Source organism: Tamandua tetradactyla, chromosome 11 (assembly GCF_023851605.1).
Source record: "Tamandua tetradactyla isolate mTamTet1 chromosome 11, mTamTet1.pri, whole genome shotgun sequence".
In the NCBI taxonomy this organism is placed as follows: domain Eukaryota; kingdom Metazoa; phylum Chordata; class Mammalia; order Pilosa; family Myrmecophagidae; genus Tamandua; species Tamandua tetradactyla.
In genome coordinates, this window is record NC_135337.1 from 92,962,306 (window position 1) to 92,978,580 (window position 16,275).

General features: G+C 39.2%; 1 pseudogene; it reads left to right on the forward strand.

The window, feature by feature from the left end:
- Positions 1-11,145: 11,145 nt before the first annotated feature.
- LOC143649255 (olfactory receptor 7A10-like) lies at positions 11,146-11,914 on the forward strand (annotated as a pseudogene).
- The last annotated feature ends 4,361 nt before the right edge of the window (positions 11,915-16,275 follow it).

Consider the following 16,275-nt stretch of genomic DNA (forward strand, 5'->3'; position numbering starts at 1 on the left):
CAGGAACACCCATCTTGTGGCAGGACTGGGGCCCATGAGTAATTAGAGCAGGATTGAATCCAGAAATCCTGATTTGTAGTGTGTCTAAATATTTCTTGCTTAATTCATAGACATGAAATAAATTACTTTTACATGTGCTGTATATTTTCTTTAATTAAAAAAATTTATATCTAAAATCATGTTCTTGGGTTGGCCACAGTGTCTCAGCAAGTAGAGTTCCTGCCTGCCATGCCAGAGACCCGGGTTCGGTTCCTGGTGCCTGCCCATGCAAAAAACACACAGAAAACAACAACAACAAAAAACTTACTCCCGTGTCTCCGATCACTTCTGACATGCTGTTCTTTTCCTTTTTAAAAAGTAATTTCCAACTTTGAAATGGCATTAACATGGAAGTACCCATTTATTTCAAGTGGTACTGGCCATTTTTCAAAGTAAACTCTCTTAAAAGCTATTAATTTGGGGGGGAAGAACTGTGATGTAGGATACAAATTCTAAGAGATAAAAAGATTTGGAACATAAGCTTTTGCTAATGGTTACTTTTTTGTTATAGTGTTCTCTTCTTCTTTATTGCCTTTGAGTCAACCTCCCTTTTCTGTATCACTAACTTCACCTCATTTTGATAATAATTTACACTGCAAATACTTTCTTATTCTGCAAGTTAATTCTGAGGTTTAGTTCCCTCATTAACAGATTTTCTCTTCCTTAACAGTGCTTTGTATGAAAATAAATTATGTTATTACTTCCATTCAATCTACTCACGTTTATATTAACACTCAGGTATTGAGAAAATACACATTTGTCTTCCAGAGGAATCATCTAACTTTCATTCCTGGGGTCAGATTTTTCAACTTCATCAATCAGTGAACTTGGACTCTTCCCTGATAATATCTGGGTGAATCACAGCATCTTTGGAGATACTGAAGTGTATCAGCCAGGTTTCTAAGAGAAATAGAATTAACAGGAGATAACTGTAAATAGAGATTTACATAGCTGTTTCATACAATCTTGGGAATGGAAGAGTTCAAAATCTATATGGCAGGCTGTGAATCTGACAGCTCTGAAGAAGGGTCTTGATGAACTCCATAGGAGAGGCTTGCTGGCTGAAGAAACATAGGAAAAGTCTCTTTTCTTCTGTAATATTCCCCAACTGATTAGATTGACTCATTTGTGGGAAGCACGCCCTTAGCTGATCACAGATCAAGTCAGCCACAGCTGCAATCAACTTACTGATGGTTTAATAAACCAACCTTCTTATTTATCAACCACCCATGAAACATCTTTGCAGCAGTGATCAGGTCAGTGCTTGCCTGACTAGACAACTGGGCACACAGCCTGGCTAAGTTAACAGCAGAAACTAAACATCACAATCCGCCCCCTTGTCAACATGGCAGCTATCCACAACACCTTAAAACATGCTTAATTTCCAAATAGAGCACAATAACAGACATATGCTTTGCCTAACAATACTCAATGTCCTTTATACAAGCAGAAATGCATTACATATCTCCAGAACAGGGTGCAAGTCTTTAGGTAACATTCACTCTTAAGCTTCATATCCTATGACTTAAATACTATAAAATGAACAGTAAAAATTATGTCATATGATAAGAGAAAAATAAGGTATTTGCTTATATACAGTTACAACCATACTCATAACAAAACAGGGAGAAAATATTCATACGATCACAGTCCTCATTTCTATAACTTGTCACATGGTCATAGTTCATATTTTTCACTTTCTCCTACTACCCATTCCATCTTCCATTTGTCCTCAACAAGTAAACATCAACTGGCCTTATTTTTTGAGGGTGGGTGACTGAAACCTTCATTCCTGAAGTTTGTGGTCCATTGATAGTCCTGCCTGGATTAGGTTGTTGCAGTTTTCTATTCACATTAATCATAGGGCATGGTAGTACTAAGAGAAGCCCTAGGGGATCTTCTATATTTCATGAAAACTCTTCTTTACCTCCATTGTGTATTTGCACCCTTTGGCCCCTTGATAGACAGGATCATTCACCCAAGACAGTACAGTAATATCCTTTTCTGCCTGTTGATTCAGTGGCATGAGAAGGCCAAAGTGGCCAGGTGGCAATTTTAACTTCCAGGTCAATGGGACCATTGTTGTGCGTCCTGGTAGGGGCACTTCTCCTTTTTGAACAAAGTCCTGTAGACCAGGCAAGCTTAAGGTTGCAGGTCCAGGAAAAAAAATTTTTCTAGTGGATCACTAGGGGTGGTGGTGAGTTGTCCCCACCCCTTGATTCTTGGACCCATGAATCCTGGTTTGGAAGAAACAGCCCCATGTAGTGGATGCTGATTCAAAGCATACTTGACTAACTGGAGAACACTGCCCCAACCCTGCAAGGTATGGCCACCTAGTTGGCACTATAATTGGGTTCTCAAAAGCCATTCCACTGTTCTATCAAACCAGTTTCCTAAGGATGATGGAGGGCATGGTAAGCCCAGAGTTCCATGAGCATGTGCCCATTCTTGCACCTCATTTGCTGAGAAGTGGGTTCTTTGATCAGAAGCAATGCTGTGTGGAATAACTTGTCTGTGGATAAGGCATCCCATAAGTCCATGGAAGGTAGTTTTTGTAGAAGCATTGTGTCTGTGAGAGTGTGTGTCAATTCCAGTTAGAAAAATTTGCTGCCCCTTCCATGTTAGAAGTGGTCAAATGTAATCAGTGTGCCACCATGTACCAGGATGATGATTTCAGGGAATTGTGCCATATTGGGTACTGAGTTTGGGTCTCTGATGCTGGAAGATTGGACAGTGAAAAATGGCTTAGCCAAGTTGGCCTTGGTCAGTGGAAGTCCATGTTGGTGAGCCCATGCAAAACCTCTATTGCTAACACTATGGCCACCATGTTCATGAGGCCACGAGGCAATGGCAGAGTGGCTGAGGAAAGGTGATGACTTCTCTCCACAGAATGGGACATTTTATCCACTTGATTATTACAACTTTATTCAACTGAAGTCATCCTCTGGTGAGCGTTCACATGGGACACAAATACCATCTTGTTTTTGCCCTCTCAGAAAAGTCTAGCCACATACATCTTCCCCAGTTCTCTTTGTCACCAATTTTCCAATCATTCTCCTTCCAAGCCCCTTATCATGCAACAAAACCACTAGCAATGGGTTAGAACACAAATGCACTTCTTGCCAGATCACCTTCTAAGCAGGTGTTCTGCTCAAAGTTCCACCCACTGGGAGGATTTTCACCCACCTCTGTTCTTTAAAGACATCACAGAAAGAGGCTGTAATGCTGTGCTATCTACTTCTGGGTGGTACCTGCATATTGTGTAGAACCATCTGTAAACAAGGCCCAAGTTTTCTTTTCCTTAGTCATCTGACTGTAAGGAACTCCCCAAGAGGACGTAGCTTTGGTCCAGGAAAGACAGTGTCGTGTGGCAGGAGTGGTGTCCATGGACATTTTGGACACTGCCTCATGTAGCATATGTGTGCCTTCAGGGCCTGCTTGAGCCCTACCTTATGTGCCATTTCCATTTTATGATGGAGTGCCATTGTGCACATCCAACTTTATGACTTGGTGGATCAGACAACACGCAGCTCATGAAAAGCAACTCAGGACTCATGGTAACTTTGTGGCCCATGGTTAAGCATTCAGTCTCTACCAAGGCCCAGTAACAGGCTACAATCTATTTCTTAAAAGGAGAGCAGTTATCTGCTGTAGATTTAAAGGTTTTGCTACCAAATCCTAAGGGTCTGCATTATGATTCTCCTAAAGGGGTAGCAAAAGGCTCCAGACAGCATCCCTATTTGTCACTGGCACTTCCAGCACTATTAGATCTGCTGGATCATATGACCCAAGTGGCAGAACAGCTTGCAAAGCAGCCTGGACATATTGCAGAGCCTTCTCTTGTTCTGGTCCCCACTCAAAACTTGCAGCTTTTCTGGTCATATTGTAAATGGGCTGGAGTAGCACAGCAAGTGAAGAACATATTCTCTCCCAAACCCAAGGAGGCCAACTAGGCATTGTGCCTGTTTCTTGTTTATAGGAGGAGCCCAAGGCAACAACTTATCTTTCACATTAGAAAGTATATCTTGATAACCCCCCACCACTGGACACCTTGAAGTTTCAGGGAAGTGGAAGGCCCCTGAATTATTGTTGGATTTATCTCTCATCACTTGATGCACAATTCCTTGCCAATAAGTCTAGTGTAGTCTTGCTCAGTAGGTCCAATCAGCAGGATATCATTGAAGTAATGTACCAGGGTGATGTATTGTGGGAAGGATAAATGATTAAGGTCCCTGGGGTCAAGATTATGACATAGGGCTAGAAGCGTTGAAATACCCCTAAAGCAGGACAGTGAAGGCATATTGATGGCCTGAATTGAAGCTGTTTCTGGTGCTCCCTACTGACAGCTATTTAAAAAACAGCATTTTGCAGGTCAATAACTGCATACCAGGTACCAGGCAATGTGTTGATTTACTCAAGCAATTATACCAAATCTGGAACAGCAAATGCAATCGGAATCACAACCTGCTAACATTTATAATAATTCACCTTCATTCTCCAAATCCCTTCTCTTTTCTGCACAGGCCAAATAGAGGAGTTGAACAGGAGGTTGCAGTGGGAATCACCACCCCGGTATCTTTCGTCACTGAGATTGGCACTAAGATCTGCAATCCTCTGCAATATGGTATTGCCTCTGATTCGCCATTTTTCTAGGTAGGGGCAATTCTGGTGGCTTCCACTTGGGTTTCCCTACCATATTAGCCCTCACTACATTAGCCCTCAGAGAACCAATGTGGGGATTCTGCCATTTGCAGAGTATGTCAATTCCAATTATGCATTCTGGAACAGAGGAAATGATCACAGAATGGGTCTGGAAGCCCCCTGCACCAGCTGTGAGAAGAACTTGAGCTAAAATTCCAATGAACACCTGACCTCCACAACCCCCTATCCTGACTGGTGGACCAGAGTGACATTTTGTATCTTCTGGAATTTGTGTTACTTCTGAGGCAGTGTCCAATAATCCATGAAATATCTGATCATTTCCTCTTCCCCAGTGCACAGTCACCCTGGTTAAGACCCTGAGGCTCCTTGTGGAAGGCTGAGAAGAAGGTTAACAGTGTAAATTTTCGGCACTGTAAAGGGGTCTATAACTGTTTATGTTACCATGTTGATGACATCACTCTCTGATGATACTAGAGAAAGAGCAGCAGACTAACCCTAAAGCAAGTACAAGAAAGTAAATAACAAAGATTAAAATGGAAATAGATGTATTGGGTATCAAAGAAAGTACTAAGTAAAACTAAAATTTGGATCTTTGAGAATATCAGCAAGATTGACAAACTCTTAGATAGAATGACAATGTCAAAAAGAGAGGAGATGGAAATAGATGAAATCAGAAAGGAGAAGTGGTCATTAATATGGAACTGAAAGAAATTTAAAAAAAAACTTTAGATAATACTATGAACAACTGTACATCAACAAACTAATCACCTGAGATGAAATAGACAATTTCCTAAAAACACATGGACAATGTTTACTAACTTTAGAGAAGAAATAAAAGACCTCAACAAACTAGTCACAGGTGAAGAGATTCAGTCATCAAAAACCTCACTACAAAGAAAAGCCCAGGCAGAGATGGTCTCACAGGGAAATTTTACCAAACATTACTTGAAGAATTAACACCATTCTTGCTCAAGTTTTTTCCAAGAAATTGAGGAAAAGGTAACACTACTTAACTCATTCTGTGAAGCAAACATCACTCTTACACAAAACCCTGATAAAGATACTACAAGAAAGGAAAACTACACAACAATCGTTCAGATGAATATCAGAGCAAAATTTAAAAAAATACTTGCAAATTGAATCCTACAGCACATTACATGAATTACATAACACAACCAAGAATTACACACCACAGGCCTGCAACGGTGGTTCAAAAAAGAAACATCAATCAATGTAATACAGCACATTAACAAATTGAAAGGGAAAATCATATAACCGTTTCTAGCATCATAATTAATTGTGAGAGACTGAAAGCTCTCCCACTAAGATCAGGAATGATAAAAGGATCCCCTCTGTCATCACTGTTATTTCAACATTGTACTAGAAGTTCTATATTGAGAAACTAAACAAGTAAAAGAAATGAGAAACATCCAAATAGGAAAGGAAGAAGTAAAACTTTCATTATTTGCATATGGCATGATCCTATATTTGAATGTATGACAAAGCTACTGGACCTAATTAATTTAGCAAGTTAGTGAGATACAAGATCAATGAGAAAAGATCAGTAGTGTCCTATACACTAGTAATAGCTTAATTTATTTTCCTAAAAAATTTCAAAGAAGACCTAAATAGGTGGAAGGATGTCCTACGTTCATGCATAGGAAGGCTAATTGTCATTAATGCATCAATTCTACTCAAATTAACATACAGATTCAATACAATACCAAACAAAATTCCAACAATATAAATGTAAACATTGAAAAGACAGGTATTAAATTTATTTGGAAGGGAAAAGGGCCTTGAATATCCAAAAGCATCATTAAAAAGAAGTACAAAGTGGGAAGACATATACTTCATGACTTTAAAACTTATTATAATGCCACAGTGCTCAAACAGCATGATATTGGCACAAAGATAGAATATTGATCAATGGAATCAAAATGAGAGTTCTGAAATAGACCATTAGGTCTATGGTTTTTTTTTAATACATATATAAGGTCTCCAGATCTATTGAACTGCAACAGAATAGTCTCTTCAATAAATGGGGCTGGGATAACTGGATATCTCTATTCAAAGAAATGAAAGAGAACCCTACCTCACACCCCATACAAAAATTAACTCAATGTGGAACAAGGACCTAAATATAAGAACCAATATCATAAAATTCCTAAAATAATATATGGAAACATCTTTAAGACCTAATGATGGAGATATCTTATTAAACCTTACACTCAAAACACCAGCAACTAAAGAAAAAACAGATAAATGTTAACTCCTCAAGGTTTAACACTTCTTCCACTCAAAAGACATCGTCAAATAGGTGAAGAGCAGCCCACACAGTGGGAAAGAATATTTGTTAACCATATATCTGATAAAGATTTGACATCCAGTACATAGAAAGAAATCCTACAACTCAACAACAAAAGGACAAACAACCCAATTATCAGATGGAAATAGATATGAATAAACATTTTTCCAAAGAGGTAATGCAAGTGGCTAAAAAGCCCATGAAAAGATGTTAATCTTCATTTGCTGTTAGGGAAATGCAAATCAAAACCACAATAAGATATCTTCTCAGACTTATAAGACATTCCACTATTAAACAAACAGGAAACTACAAATGTTGGAGAGGATGTCTGGAAATAGGAACACTTACTGCTGGGGGAATGTAAAATGGTATGGCCACCGAGGAAGACAGGTTGGCACTTCCTCAGAACACTAAACATTGAGTTGCCTTACAACACACCAATTCTGCTACACAGTATATACCCAGAAGATCTGAAAACAGTGACGTGACAGACATCTTCACACTGATGCATACAGTGGCATTATTCAGAATTGCCAAAAGATGGAAAAAATTGTATAGTCTACTAAAGAAATGCTGTAAATGTATCCTCTTCTGCTGTCCCTCATCCCAGGCATTCTTGGCTTGATAGGACATGGTTGTCTCTTTGGAGCCCCAAGTCTGAATGGGGCGCTGACACCTGACTCCTTTTCTGTGTCTTGTCTGATGACAGAGCTTCCTTGTGCAAGGCCACCCCCCACGAAGAAAGTTGGGCTTTCACAGGGAGAACTTCCTTTCCGAGCTTTCATCCAGGTGAGTACATGAGGCCAGGAGAGGATGAGGAAAAAATGTCAGGGAGAATGGATGCCAAGAATTTTCATCTGAAGACATCTAAGAGTCAGTGCAGCACATCCATATCTGAGAGGTCACCTGGCTTGTCTGCTTGTTTGACCAACAAATTATTGTATTTATTTAAAATGTCCTTTAAATTCATTTCTGTGTGAATGCACAAATATGCATAAGTCTCAATGGAAACACAGGGGAGAACAAAGGCGGTGCAGTCTCTATTCATTTAGATCTTATATTATACTATAGAACTCAGAGTTCAGTGAAGTAAATTCATGTGATAAGATGTCCTCAAGGATACATCATTGTAAGAAAGATTAATCCTGGTAATAGTTGTGGTATTGCAGGTCTTTATATAGAATGTTCAGAGAAGCCCTTTGTATATTGTGTGAGGTACTGAACCAAATGGATTGCATCCATTGGGTTGTCAAAAGAGATCAAACCCCAAAGCCCAAGAATAATAAAGAGAAAGATGCCATGAAAGCAAACTGGAAAGGAATCTACCTCATCCATTTTGGACCATATTAAAAACCAGTGTGATCTAGTAAATATGGGACAGGAACATCATTAAAAGGTAGATCAAGGCAAGATGTGGAGACCATGTAAAGGCAGGTGCCCCAAGACCATCTGCTCTGGCTGTGATCCTAGAGTCTGGAGGAGCCTCAGGCTGGCTCCCTGTTCTCTCTTCAACATTGATTTTTCCATTTGACCTACCATTCATAAGACCTTTTCCCCCATGAGTAGGGACTGGCAATACTTTTAAACTTATTTTCCCTTTAGTGATGTGGTTTCCAAATATTATTGCTCTTTTCCCAGTGTAGGGAAGACTTTTGTTACATTGTGATCCACAATGCACTTTTGCATACATGACACAACCCACAGCCCACATACACACAACAACACACACACAACATTCATGCGCAGCATGAAGTGAAAACACACAGAGAGGCAAGAAAAGAACCTTCAGAAATAAATTTTTATATACCCATGGTAAATGTGTTCCCTTCTGATATATGTATGGGTGTCTATCACTCCATGCTAATTCAGAAAATGTGTCTTTTGATTCAAATGGGGAAGAATCTCAGAATATGGAATTTATACTTCCAGCATTTTCTCCACAGCATTTTAAACAGCTTCTTCCTTCTTCTCTTTCACTCACTGTTGAAATTTTTGGTGAAGAAACAATCTTTTATTGGTTCACTACATACGCATATATATTATCTTCTACCATCTTAACTCAGGCACCAACTGGATTAAATATGTAGAACATTGCTCTATCCCCCAAGTTATTACAACATAGCTGGACATTAAGATATGATCTTCAATAAAGGCAAAATACTCTCATAGAAGCTTCCATCAAAATTAATTGCAAGAAAGAAGCTGTGGTCTTCCTATCAGGATGTTAAAAGAAAATGTTCACCAAACAATGACTCCAAGCATCCGTGAATGAAGTTGTGGAGGGAGTGAAAAATCCCAATTGCAGCAGTTGGAGAAACCACCATAGAGCGAAGTAGGCATGTAAAAGTGCTGAGCTTTGAGTATACCCACGCTGATAAACTTGCCAGTCAAGGTCAAGGAAGCCACAGTGGATTGTGTGCTTCTGTATGTGTGTGTGTCTGAGTGTAGTGAGTATGCATGTGTTTGTGTCCTTGTGTGTGCTTGCATATGTTTGTTGTGCTCAGATCAGGACAGTTTGATTTATATTCCAAAATATGTTCTTTATAATCCAAACTGCACAATGCAAATGCATATTTGGAAATAAAGAGCGTATTCCACTCTATTGGTGTGGAATCCTTAGAAACCAATTTAAAAAAGAGAAGAAGTACAACAGGTGGTTAAGTGACTGTCCTGAAGTTTCAGCAGCAGTCTGGACACCTCATTGGTAAACTCTCTCTGATATCTTGTCTTCTTTATTGCTCTCCCCCTTGCTCCCTCTCTTGACCATGTTGGCTCTTTGTTGACCTTGAGCATCAGAAACAAGCTCTCTCCAAGTCATTGACCCTGGACATTCTCTCATCTGGTCACACATTTCTCCAGGTTTCTCATTGTCTCCCGATGTCTCATTAGAGAGGCCTCTGCTGAAATGTCACCTTGTCTCTTGATTTTGCTTGAACACTGTGTTAGTTAGATTCAGTTGTCAACTTTGCCAGGTGAGCATACCTAGTTTTGTTGCTGCGGACAAAAGCCAATGATACGTGAGCCTCATCTGTTGCTAATTACATCTGCAGTCAGCTAGGAAGTGTGTTTGCTGCAATGAGTGACGTTTGACTTAATTGGCTGGTGCTCAAATGAGAGAATGCAATGTAGCACAGCCTAAGTAGCTCGGCATTCCTCATCTCAGGTGCTGAAAAAGAGATAAATATGGAGGAAGATGGAGACCAATGCCCTGTCTGCAGTCAGTCTACCACAGCTGTAAATTCCAATAGAACTATGTTTAATTGGATATTTCAAGAATGAAGCCTTAAAGCATGATTTTTTCCAGTCCTGCCATCAGCATTTGAATGAAATACCAGGATAAGAATGTGAAAATTAAAGCTTATGTTCAATGCAGCTCAGCCCAGGCCTTTGGAGATGCAGAAAGAAGCCACCCTGGGGAAAGTTGTTGGAACCCAGGGGCCTGGAGACAAGACCAGCAGAGACCATCCTGTGCCTTCCACATAAGACAGAACCTCAGTGGAAAGTTAGCTGCCTTTATTCTGAAGAATTAACAAAATAAGTCCCCTTTTATTAAAAGCCAATCCGTTTCTGGTGTGGTGCATTCCAGCAGCTAGCAAACTGGAACGACCACTAATAAGAAATGAACTACCTACATCACTGTCTCCTTTTTACCAGCCCCTATTTTCCTTTTTTAAAAAAGATAGATGTTGTCATGTTGTAGGTCTATTATGTGTTTATCTGCATTCTCATTCTTCATCAGATTGTGGGATATATTGTGTGTCAGCACTGGGTTCCCATGGCCTAGACAGTGCCTGGTGTATATTTTACTCTCTTTATACTTTCGTGAAATCAAGAAAAAGCCAAGAGTGGGTCATGAAATCCCATTCAAAGCTGCCTCCAGATGTCTCCTAACCTAAGAAACTTGATGCAATAACAAAATATGGAAATATATTTCAGGAATGAAAATAGAAATTATAGCATGTCCACCAGACTTGTGACGCCAATTTGGGAGAAAATTAGTCATGTTCCTTTTCTCTTACTTCCTAGTAAGCAGCCAACTGGAATCTTGAAATAAAACTCCATTTTCAAAATTTCTTAATCTGGGCTTTTCAGAGGAACCAGAACTGTAGACATTCCTCTTTGGGCTCTTCTTGTCCATGTACCTTGTTGCCATCTTTGGGAACCTGCTCATCGTCCTGGCCACCATCACCAACTCCTACCTCCACACACTCGTGTATTTCTTTCTCTCCAACATGTTCTTTGCTGACAGCTGTTTTATCTCCACCACCATCCCAAAGATGCTGGTGAATCTTCAGACAGAGTAAAGTCATTTCCTATGCAGGCTGCCTCACCCAGATGTCCTTCTTCTTACTCTTTGGAGGGTTGGATGACTTCCTCCTGACCGTGATGGCCTATGACCTCTTCATGGCCATCTGTCACCACCTGCTGTACACAGTCATCATGAACCCCCAGCTCTGTGGACTGATGGTGCTGAGGTCCTGGACCTTGAGTGCCCTGAATTCTTTCTTACAAATCTCAATGGTGTTGCAGCTCTCCTTTTGTACATACTTGGAAACCCCCCAATTTTTCTGTGAACTTAATCAGCTTGCCCAACTCACCTGTTCTGACACTTTCATGGGTTATGTAGTGGTTTACATGACAACTGCGCTGCTGGGTATCAGCCCTCTCGCTGGGATCCTGTTCTGTTTTTCCAAGATTGTTTCCTCCATATGTTCAATCTCAACCTCTCAGGGGAAATTTAGAACATTTTCCACCTGCGTGTCTCACCTCTCAGTGGTCTCCTTATTTTATTGTACAATCCTTGGAGTTTACTTTAGTTCTGCTGCTGCACACAGCACACATTCAAATGCAGCAGCCTCCGTGATGTACACTGTGGTCACACCCATGCTGAATCCCTTTATCTAAAGTCTCAGAAATAAAGATATCAAAAGTGCTCTGAGTAACCTCTTTGGAAGAATGTATTAAAACATCATTAGTTATGGGTTTGAGAGGGTGCTTTTATAATCAGTGCTCAAAGAGAGATCCAGAAATTATGATTTTTTAATCAAGAACCTGGGAGTATGAAATGTATCTTTCTATTTATTCATCATTTCAATTTGTTGGACTTTAGACATCTTCCTTTATTAAGGTTTCTGTTTCTATTACATAGTGAACATTTTCCTTTTTGTGCATCTTCCTAATTTTTCTACGTGGATGAGAAGCAACTCATAAATTCCAACAAATCCCAGTAAGAATGGATTTCTTGAAGAACGTTTTTTCCCTCAATTTTCACAGTTAAAATCACAAGTTTTTTTTTTTTTTTATATTTTTGCTGAAAGAATGGTCATGAGTTTTCCTACACTTATGGTACCTGTACCCATGTCAACAACATCTATACATAACATTTTAATGTAAAGGATCTTTCAGCTTTTCATCTTTGCGTCTGTCATCTCATGCATATTCTTACATTACAAGATCTTTCTATGAATATCAACTCACATGCTGGTGCTTCTTTTAGCGGGTCATCTGGTTTTACCCTCCTTGTTAAGTTCTTGTTCTCTTACTCAGGTCACTTTCCCCATTTCTCATTATGGATGGCCTTGACATAGGGTACTGTAGGAAAATTCTTCATTCAATATATTTACATATATATGTGTATATATATATATATATATATATATATATATATATATATATATATATATATATATGCATCTTTCAAGGGCAGTCTAGAAGTAAACAAATTTGTACATATATTTGTACATCATCATATATGTTTTAAAACATAATGAAGGAAAATTTTGAATTATGCATTGCATTACTGAAGAGGGATTTCTTATTGATGATGTGGGTTCTTCAATGAATTACACAATCTTGGTGCACATATTAGGGGTGATGTTAATTGGCATGAAGGACTGTGTTGTGTGTCTAAATTCTAATTTGTTTGCTCATATTCCCACTTCTACTCTACAAATTTCAGTGATGTCAAAAATGTGATTACTTCTATTTCTTTAAGCAAGCTGTCCATTTTCTAAATATCATTAAAAACACAAAATAACTTTTGAATGAGCAAATTTTATATGTAATTTTTCATCACATGCTCTCACTAATTGTCAACATTTTTTTCATTCCTCATGATCAAAAGTTGATTGATAGAAGAGTTTGGGTCCTGCCCACAAAATACCTCTGTCAATGGTGAGTCATGATTCAGAGTCACCAGTTATACTTGCACAAACACATATGTCCTTCTGTACTCATCTAGCTGTCTAAAGGAGCCTAAAACTTTGTTCACTTTTAAGTACAATATTCTGACCTAATCTTTAATAACTGGTGATCATCAATATTTCAAATGTCTGAAGAAATGCAAACGTAGGAAGCAGGAGACTTATCTCAATGCAATAAAATCTTCTAATGTTGACTGTTGTTTCAGTTAAGTATTGGTTCCAATGAAGACTTCCCAAAAATACATGTCTTAAGATGCAATTTTATTACTTTATGGGATGCTGAGATATGGATTTCTTTTGATCTCTTCTGCCTCCTCCCAGATGTGTTCACTTTTGAGTTGCCTGGGGCTGCTTTGATCTTGGTTAATCCTCTCACTGTGGTGACCTGTAGACTGTAGGCAGGGCTACAGTGATGTTCAATGTGACAACTGGCCTCTCCTTGCTGTCTCATCCTTCAGCAGGTGAGTGTAGGCTTGTGCACATGGCTGAGGGAGGATTCTAAGACACAGTATCAGAAACACACTAAGCTTTCTTGAGGCTCTCTGTCAGCCCCGCCATTGTCTACTGAGAAAATCAAATAAAACATGACTCCCACAGGATTCAAAGATTGAGAAGATACTTACCTCTTGATAGGTGGAGCTACACAGGTGCTGCAAAAGTGATACATACAGAGAAAGATGGAGACCAATGCCCTGTCTGCAGTCAGTCTACCACAGCTGTAAATTCCAACAGAATTATGTTTTAATGGATATTTCAAGAATGAAGCTTTAAAGTATGACTTTTTCCAGTCCTGCCATCAGCATTTGAATGAAATACCTGGATAAGAATGTGGGAGTTAAAGCTTATGTTCAACACAAAGCCACAGGAATTCTATCCAGAATGTCAAGGCTCTCCCAGATGTAAATATTTATACTTACCCCCTCATCTCTGGATCACCACCCCTAGATTCTGAAGAAATATCTTTTTTCTTTCTAGAAATGTCACTGCATCCAGGAATCTCACATCTGCTTTGCTGATAACAAAGAAAAATATTTCTTGTTCCACTCCTGCCATCTGGATATCCTCATGTCCATTGAGCCCTTCCTTTGATTGAACTGCATATGACATTTCAACATAGACAGATTCTTTTATTGAAGGAAAGGAATTAGGAATTGGAAAGTGAATACTGTTTTCAGGTATCAGGTTCATTCTCTTGGTAGAAATTTCTTCTCTTAAATGTGTGGGTTGAGCTGAGATGATGATTGTGAAGAGATTGAGGTCTCTGCACACTATAAGATTACCAGCAGAGCTGGTATGAATTGCTGTTGCCATATTTCTACCAGCTTTTCTTTCAGTTGGACAGAGGTTTCATGGCCAGTGATTCCTCATTTATGGAGAAAACACCTTTCTTGTCTTCATCAAGTTCCCCTGTGAAACTTTCTTATATTTTTTCATATTTTAGAAGGTCTTCTAGGGCAGTTTTGTAATTTATCAAGGAATTTTCTCAATGCTTAGCTGTCATTAAAAGGTTAAATACAGTATATTGACCTCTATAATTAAGTATGCACTTTTTATTCCCATGCAGCCCTTTATAGTTGGCAGCAGTTCAAATCATTAAAAAGGTATCATGAGTAGTGAACTAGTTAAGGGACACATTGTGCTGAAAAAAAAAGGCCAAACCAAACACTAACTTACAGAAATGAAAGCTCTATTCACCTACCTATCAACTGGTCTGTCTTAAGGCGCCCAGACTTACACACAGCTCTGTGCAGCTCCCAGGGGCTCGGTATTAATTACTTTTTATCACTATGTGATTCTCACTCTCATCATCAGCAAATAGGTGCTGCTTCCTCAGGCACTGAATTCATATCCCTTGGAGGAAGGCAAGGGAAAAATCAATGATATAGAACAAATGAAGTGCCAGAGGAATTCTTTTCAAAGATTATTTTATTGAAGTATAACATATACCTGGATAAATGAATATCATAGGCTTAGTGAACTGTGAAAAATGAATATATTCCATGTAACCAAAACCCAGTCTTAAAAATAGAACATGACCAGCCACTGAATTTCCCTGTGTGCCCAAATCTAATCACCAGTCTCTTCCCCACGACTCAGTACCCACAGTTCAAACAACATAGATGAACTTTGTCTTCCATTTATGGTGATTCTTTTCTATCCAGACTAAAATGTCCTATTGTCATCATTTAATACATACACATCAGTGATGTTAATTATATTCACAATTTGACTTTGAATAAATGGAACCATGCAATGCATATTATGTTGTGAGACTGACTATTTATGTTTAAACAATACCTGTGTGCCAAGAAGCTCCATCTAAGAATACATTTTACAACACTTTGGCCAAAATTGGGTCACGTGGAACAGATGTGTCTGATTACTTCAGGGAGTTCAGAAAGACTGAAGAATTTCAATGACTGCCGATAAAGAAAGGAACAACTCATAAATTCCCGGAGATGCTGACAAGAAAGTCATAACAAATAGCTGGGAAAAGAGCAGGTGACTATGTGGAGGAGGTGGGGACAGAGATGACACATAGCCATCAGAGTTACTGGGAAATTGTCAAAAAGTGGGAAAATGGTGACAAAATACATTTGACTTACACAGATAACAAAGGGAAAGCTGGATATACCACAGCATTGTAAGGCTGGCGGTAAAGGTGAAACAAAGATAACAAAAGGATGGCTGGAGAGGAAGAAGGGTACAGAGGCATCTGGAGGGGAGGCTGAGATCATGCTCAGAATGATGAGTAGGTTCCCTATGAGAATAAATAGGTGCCTGAACAGACAGTTGTGAGACAGTGGGCTTCCTCTCTGGGATCTCAGAAAGTGCTGGGAGGGGAAATAGTAGAAGCCTTGTTGGATTCCTGATTTCCTGAAAAGGGAGTGTCTGCCAACAGTGTTGTAGAAGCAATGCTAAATTAAGCACCCATATCCAAGAGTGTTCAGTGTTGTAGAATGGATCAGAACTTGATTCCTTTTCATGTCAGTTCAGTATTCCAACGTATGGATACTCAATATTGTGTTAATCCATTTATCTGTGGTTGGACTCTTAGTTCTT